The following is an 8073-nucleotide window of genomic DNA, read 5'->3' on the forward strand; positions in this document are numbered from 1 at the left end:
TACTACTACTACTGTGTGCAATTCAGGGAAGAATCGAATTACTGGTTTTTTCTCGGTTAAAATGTAATAACATTACAAATATTTCAGAATGTTTTTACAGAAACAAATTTAGAATTTTCCTTTCATAATTATTTTCGTAAATTAGGCAGACAGGACCACTGGGTGACAGTTATAGACCATTCTGTGCGCGGCCGAAAGATTCGTACTTAAGTGAGATATGGAAACCAAAGCAAGGTAAAGTGAAATGCATTAAACGAGTGAGTAGGTGAAAAGGGTATTGAAAAATGGGTTGCCCCAAGCAGCAGACTCACAACTAGTGTTCAGAAAAATAATCACCCTTTTCCAAACGGTTTTGACCTTTGATGACCCACGCATGCTCACAGACTTTGAGGAGAATGGAATTTTACCCAGCTGTAGATGGTCTTTGCCATTTTAATTGGAACTTGCCAAAGTCACGTTCATATATCTTGGAAACTGTTTTATTCTTAAATGGAACCTTATCCTCTGAAAAATAATATTTTTAACCGTGAATCAGGATCGCATCTTTGTAAAGTTATTTGAACTTTAAACTACGATATCATCTTGCTACAGTGGTTTTAATACGCTTTAATAACTATCTTATATTTTATAAAGAGTGATTTCAGTCTTCTTGAATCACGACTGTCCTATGTAAATATTGATTTTAATCTTCCGTAGCCACGACCTTATCCTTTAGAAATAGTTACCTAAATTTTCTCGGACCACGAGATCACATTCGTGGTAATGTGATTTCTAGGAATTTTAACTTCGTAGAAATGGGCATTTTGAATTCCCCTCAAGTCTTGATCCTCACCTTTTTAAGTCATGAACTTGACCTGTTATATATCTCAATACACTTAAAACATGATAACGCAGTTGAATTATAACCCTAACGTTCTATTATTGAATTTCAGTTCCTTTTAATCATGAATTAAAAGGAAATGTGTTTCATTCCCTTGAAATTATGATCTTACTATATGAAGACATGATTTCAGTACGGATGGATCATGGGCTTTTGGAGACTTTATTAGTATATTCTTTCGAAATGTTTCTGTTACACATAAATGGTTTTATCTATTGTGTAAAGTAAGTGCTTATTTCAACTGTTATGGCAGTCAGGTTGGTGTAAGGCTGGAAGTTAGAATTTCCTTTAAAAATTTGACGTTAATCCTGGAAATCTAGTAATTTCTCACAGTTCTGGATTGGTTGATAAGAGTTCCTGAAGTTGCTGGGAATGAAGTATTAGCGATTGGAACTCCTGGAATGATTGAAAATATATATATTTTCAACCTTGTGGAAGTCTCAGAGTTGAAAACATTTGATGTTGAAACCTGGAATAACCAAAATTTCAGAGAATTGTTGTTATACTTTTAATCTCAGAAATTCCTGAATTAAATATGAGTGATGTATTAACATTTGGATCACTGAATGCTAAGCAAATGTTTGATATGAAGTGAAAAACTTGAAATTTACGAAAATGCTGCTTATTATTTTGTATTTTGATCATTCCTTTTGTCCGTAATGCTTGTTATTGCTGATATTTCGTATTTCTACCTTTTTGGATGCCTGAAATTCACTGAAATATAATTTACTTTTTAAATCTTCAGATCTCTGAGAATTGGTTTAGGACTTTCATGAAATTCATAAAAGTCCTGAGACTATTTGCCGTTGAGTGGTGGAAAATCTTCTAAAAGTATCATGGCCAAAGTAATATTGACACACTATAATTGTTGTCTGGCTTAAAGATAACTTTGGCCTAGGGAACAATGAAATTCATATGAGTTACACTTTTGCCCCAAAATGGTTGAAAAAAAAGCAATGATGGGAACAGAAGTTGTCTTTTAATGAGAACTGGCATATCGATGTCATGTCATTTAAACTGAATCACCCCAAAGATTGCAGAAGATTTTCCAAATCGTTCAGGAGGGTTATCTGTCCTCTAAATGGTTTGGGTAGTCCATTTTTATATTGAGATCACCCATGTGCAACGGATGTCCTGGAAACCAAGTCATTTTCTTCCAGATGTGGTCATTGTGTCACGCTTTGAAATAGAACGGATTGTTTTGAAACTTAAGCGATACAGAAAATACTTTGACTAAGATGCAGTTGAGCCAGATCTCGAATTCCATGTTATTTCTGGCTTCCAAAAATTCCCTCTCTTGCACGAGGGACCTTGGGACAAGAAGATCAGTGTGACTTGCTGCATGTGTTTGTTCTAAGGAATGATTTGAGAAACTGAGTTTTTTCCTCTCACATTTTGCTCTCCCACTTTTTTAAAAACATTTCCTTTTTCACTGAATTCTAATATAGTTCCCCTTTTCTCCTTTTCTTCGTCCCACCCTCCCCTTTTGTTCGTTTCAAAATTGTTACTTTCACTCCCTTGGTCGTATAGTCTTTTTTTGTTTTAATCTCTCTTTTATTTCTCCTCAATATTTACTTTCGGCTGTTACTGTCCATTGACTACAATTCTCCTGTCTTGTCTTGATTCCCTGTTTCTCATATTTTGTCGTTATGTATCTTAGTTCTTCATATCTTCTCGTACTGCTTCTTTTGGCTTTTTCTTCCTTTATTTTACTGTTAGACTTATACGTATTTCCACATTTTGACGGTTCCTGTATTTTTATAAATTTATCTTATTGCTTATGCTCCATTCCTAGTTACATCTCCATGACGGTTTTTCCCCCTTCAAGTTATATGCGCAACTTTTTTTTTAAAATTTCACGTAACTCGTTCTTCGACCATTTCAGTTATCCCTAAAGATACTGATTTTCTGGTTGAGTTAAATGCTTTGTTAATTTGGGGTATCCAATGTTCAAGACGATGCGTAATACGCACATGCATACATACAAACATTCACTATACACAGACGCACAGTGTAATGAAATATGTGTATATATTCTCTCTCTCTCTCTCTCTCTCTCTCTCTCTCTCTCTCTCTCTCTCTCTCTCTCTCTCTCTCTGAGGCTTTACTTCACGTCATGTGGAGATCTTTCCTTTGTTATTGTAATATTCTTGTCAGTCTGAGCCCTTGGGTTTATTTATTTATTTTTTGTCCTATCTCATCTTGTCCACTTTTTCTCTGCCTCTCTCTCATATTTTTGTGCCTCGTCTGTCGTCTCTGCGCCATCACTGCCACCGCGACCCGCTCTCGTGTTGTTCTTGTTGCTAAGGTGAGATGACAACGCATCGCCCGAGTTTTGCTTTCGTTCCGTTCCTCGTTATTTTTAGGTTCTCGGGAAAAGAATGGCCTTGGCAGTCAGTTAACGAAGTTTCATTTGCTTCTTGTGGTTGTTGTGTCGTCAAGGCTGTTTATACTGTATTATATATATATATATATATATATATATATTGTGTATGTATGTATACGTACATGCGTATGTTTATGTACAAGTGTATGTATACATACATTCCTTGTGCTAACATCAGTTATAATATATAGTTTTCATATTTTGATGCTTTTCTTTGTTATTTACTCATCGACTGTTTCATATAATTCGCTTTACTATCTTTTTCAAGCAGAATTCTCTCTCTCTCTCTCTCTCTCTCTCTCTCTCTCTCTCTCTCTCTCTCTCTCTCTCTCTCTCTCTCTCTCTCTCTCAGCTATAACTAACACAATGGGACTTAAGACTTGAAGAGGGTGAGGTAGGTCAAAACATGATCAGAAAATATTGGAAGAGAGAGAGAGAGAATGAATATATATGAAAATTTTATCAAAGATTGGAACACAGTGAGAGGGAGAGAAAAGAAAGTAGTGCGAAAAAGGTTGTATTATATAAGCCATAGCTTCCGAGAGACTTAGGTACTGATATGCAGAGAATATAACATTGAACTTCAGTGAGAAGAACATAGTCGGGCGAAGTAATAATATCAGAGAGAGAGAGAGAGAAGGCTGGGCGGCCGATGGTGAAGTATGAAAGAAAGGGAACATCTGAGACTCGGGGGACAGACGTGGTGGGGTGGGCTCGTGGGGGAGAGGAGAACTGAGCAGCAAGGTTTGTGCATGACTGCATGATTCATAATACTTGAGTCATCATCCATTTATGATCGAGTCTGACACCAGGATTCTTTCCATGAATATGTTGCACGGAGCTGAGTAAAGGGGAAATTATGTCAGTAGTATCGAAAGGTTTACCAAGATTCACTCTCTCTCTCTCTCTCTCTTTCTCTCTCTCTCTCTCTCATGGCGGAGACTCGGTCATGCACAGCAGTGAACTGTTTGAAGGAATGAGGGAGGGAGGGAGGAAGGGAGGGAGGGTAGGGGGATTATAAGGGAGATAAAGAGAAGTGAGAGAGACGAGACGTCGTCATGCAGATTCACTGTGGTGAAGAGAAGAGAGAAGCTGTTGCTTCCCTTATTTTCTGCTACTTAGTCTTGCCCCTCTCCTGTTGCTGCACCGTAGGCATGACAGACTTGTGTATTTGCTAAGTGCAGACAAAATCACGATATCGAAATCATACCGGACCTGCCAGTCAGATTTTTCTTTGTGTGTGGCGGAGATAAAAAAGTTCCCTTTGGAAAGGAACACTTACTTTCATTTCATGACTGGCTGTTAGATTTTCACGTAGAATTAAAACGTGGACTAGTTTTGATGAAATACATTCAAGTGTCATATACCTCTTCCCCCCTTCCTTGGTCTTCGTCTTCCCTTTCGCCTTCTTCCGCTGCCCCCCTTCTCCCCACCCCCCACTCCCCTTGGGGGGGTGCTGAAGTTTCCAGATGTAGCTAGTTCATGATTCTGATCCCTTTGGGCGGCGGTGGGAGGGCAATATTGTGTCGTGTTGGCAGTTTCGGTGCTGGGTTGCAGTGGCAAATATCTGAAAGTGAAAAAAGAAGTGATGGGTTAAAACGGAGCCTTTTGAAAGCGAACTGAGAAAGACAGGAAGGAAAAGGTGAGGGGGAGGGGGGGGGGGGTTGTATGAGGATGGGGGTTGGGCGCCTGTTGGTGTCCTCAGTGTGTGCATGATGATGATGATGATGATGATTCCTTTTAAACGCTCCTCAGGCCAGCTCAGGCAGCCAGCGATTCCACTGCCACGAAAACAGTGTGCATTAAACCCTCCTAAGTCTAGACGTGCATGATCGTGCAGTGTTTGTGGTCCTTTGCAAGTGATGAGACGAAGAGCTCGGTCGGCTCTTTCGTGCACTCTATCATTCCTATTTTTGCCGTGTGCGGGCATATCATATCACGTGCCATTTAAAAACCGCTTATTAATAGGGCAACTAAGGTTTAATGGAGAGAGGCAGGACGAAGTGGTGGTGTTGGTGCGGGGCATTTATGTTGAGGGATATGGGGTATCCATGGGTAGTGGATCGTTGGGGCTGGGTATGAGGGAATGGAGGGGGTTGGTAGGAGGAAGTGGAAGAAGGACGGAAGGAGGTGGAGTAGGAGGAAAGGATATGCGTGGTGGGAGAAGCGGCAGGAGGCAGGGAGGGGTGTAGGAGGAGGAGGAGGAGGTAGGGTATGAGATAGGGCATGAGATTCTCATGATGGATGTATGGAGGATGTTTGGGTTGATGATGAGAGGAATAGAGGCAATGTAGTATGTATGTATGGGGAGGTGCGGCCCAGAGGGACGTCGGCCGATGCGTCACGTCGGTGGGCACGGGCTGAGGAGGAGGAGGAGGAGGAGGAGGAGGACGGATGTGGAAGATGTGACGTGCTTGCAAGACAGGCTAAGGAGGTTGTGCATTTTATAGAAGAGGAGAGAGTGGGTTGAGTGCAGCTGAGTGCATGATGTTATTGATCGTGCATGTGGGTGCTTGCAGGCAGCGGGGCCAGGCGTAACGGCAAAGCCACAGTGCATGAGCGGTGCTTGCGGTGGCCGCGCGTCGCCCACCGGTCCGTCTGCCCGCCTGCCCATCTGTCTGCTTGCCCGCCCGCCCGCCCGCCCGCCCGTTTGGCTCTTCTGCACTTCTCCGTGTGTGTGTGCTGGACCCCTGCCAGACGCTGGATTCCCCCGATAGTGCCAGATGAAGGGAGGAGGAAGCTGTGGGGGAGGGAGGGAGGGACACGGGTTGTCAGTGGCACTCTCGTCGACCATAAGTGTCTACCTCAACCCCTCCCTCCTCCTCCTCCTCCTCCTCCTCCTCCTCCACCTCCACCTCCACCTCCACCTCCACCTCAACCCTATCCTTCCTCGTGATAGGGGAGTGGGTGGAGAGAATGAGTGAAATACACCAAGCGGAGATTCTGTGGCCCACCGACCGACCAACTAACTGTCTGTCTGTCTGTCTATCCCGATCCTAACGTCGCCGTTGCCGCCTTGGCCGCCGCCACCCCCGCCGCCGTCGTCTCCGCTCTTGATGTCTTAGGAGACGTCGGAAGGGTTTCCACCGCTACCGCGGTCACTGCCAGACTATGGTCGATCTCCGCAGGTGTTCCCACTCTGACGACATCCCTGGGGGGCTCTTAGGCACGTCCGGTCATCGGCCTTTCTTCACAAAGGTTGTGGGTGCTTAGAAAGATGGAAGGAAAGAAATGAAAGAGACAGGGTGCTAGGAAGGTGGAAGGAAAAAGAGAGAGGCAGAGAGAGAGAATAGAAAGACGAAGATATATATATATATATACGTATATATATGAGAGAGAGGGAGAGAGAGAGAGAGAGAGAGAGAGAATGAGGAGGCCTGCCACTCAGCCTACCAGCAGAGGAGTCAGACCATGTGAGGGCGGCGCACACAGTCGCTTGACCTGGACCTGACCTGGAGGCGGTGCTAAGCGGGGCGGAGCTGGGTAGCGATGGGCGGAGCCTCAGTGCTTTCGGGAGAATGGAAAAGGGAGGTGGGAGCTATTAGGGGCGGGGGGTTGTTGAGAAGGAAGGAAGAAGAGTAGGGATGGAGAGAAATGTGATAGTACAAGCAAAAAGAGTGGGTGAGGTTGGGGGAGGGTTAGGGATGGTGGCTGAGGGAATAGGAGAGGTGGGTAGTAGTGGTCCGATCGCTCCCGACCTCTATCGGCTGTGCTTGCAAGCTTAGCGAGGAGAAAGAGGTACCTTTGATGAGGGAGCTTGCATGCAATGATACAATGATGCGATGCATACCTTGGAAATGATGCGGATCAGTGTCCCCAAAATGAAATCATAATAAAGTGATGAAGTGTCTGAAAGCCTTACCGTGTGGTGTGTGGGAAGGAAGCTCGTCCTCCCGGACGGGTGCTTGCTTGCCAGGGCAAGCACTGTATCCTCAAAGAGCTTAAAACAAAACTAGAATTAAAGTTAAAGGAATGTCATGCCTTCTTCACTCACCTACAGGTCAGTACTAACAGACTAAACTGCAAGCACCTAGTATACGAGTCTCGGCCAGATAGGCAGAATTGGGGGAAAATGGGAGGCCCCTGTACGGGGCACAACTTGTATGTGTGTGTGTGTGTGTGTATGTTGGACTTTTGCTTTGGAGTAATCATGCGCGCGTATTCTAGACCACCACCCTCACAAGCTCTCTCTCTCTCTCTCTCTCTCTCTCTCTCTCTCTCTCTCTCTCTCCACACACACACACACACACACACACACTTATACATAAACGCACACATACACTGATGCACTTAGACACACATAGGTAAACATAACACATACGTCGACCCATGTAATTGATATAGGGATATACACAGGCCGGGTTGCATGAACGTTTATGTACAAACACACGTCGGGGTTCTGGGGCTTGGGGTGGGTGTGTATACTTGCATCAAATCGGGCGTTTATTTGTCGTCGTTATTTCAGGATACGAGTCATGCATAAAAGCAGATAAAAGGATATGTATATGCAGCTTTTGTTTTGGATGTGTACGCGCCAGTATTATTCCCTCTCTCATGATTGGTTGCTAAAGGCACGTATTTATTTATATATTTATATATATAGGCTGCAAACTTTCATGTTATTATTGAACTCTGTACAGCGCAAACTCCCTCCCCCCCTTCTCTCTCTCTCTCTCTCTCTCTCTCTCTCGTCTCTCTCTCTCTCTCTCTCTCTCTCTCTCTCTCTCTCTCCGTCCTTTGAAAAATTTAATAAAGTTTATTACATATTTTATGCTTTGCAACTACGACTTTTATATTCTCTTTGTCA

General features: G+C 43.5%; 2 long non-coding RNA genes across 2 annotated transcripts in view; one reads left to right on the forward strand and one right to left on the reverse strand.

Annotated features, from left to right (window-relative positions):
* Positions 1 to 1840: 1840 nt before the first annotated feature.
* Positions 1841 to 7267, reverse strand: LOC135227025 (uncharacterized). The gene is made up of 2 exons (XR_010317332.1): positions 7129 to 7267; positions 1841 to 4833 (listed from the first exon to the last, which is right to left on the reverse strand). It is a non-coding gene; the product is annotated as an uncharacterized LOC135227025 (long non-coding RNA).
* Positions 7129 to 8073, forward strand: part of LOC135227024 (uncharacterized) — a 169593-nt gene continuing 168648 nt past the window's right edge. The window contains exon 1 of the long non-coding RNA XR_010317331.1: positions 7129 to 7266. This is a non-coding gene — a long non-coding RNA (uncharacterized LOC135227024). The remainder of the gene's footprint in view (positions 7267 to 8073) is intronic.

Source organism: Macrobrachium nipponense, chromosome 15 (assembly GCF_015104395.2).
Source record: "Macrobrachium nipponense isolate FS-2020 chromosome 15, ASM1510439v2, whole genome shotgun sequence".
NCBI lineage: Eukaryota > Metazoa > Arthropoda > Malacostraca > Decapoda > Palaemonidae > Macrobrachium > Macrobrachium nipponense.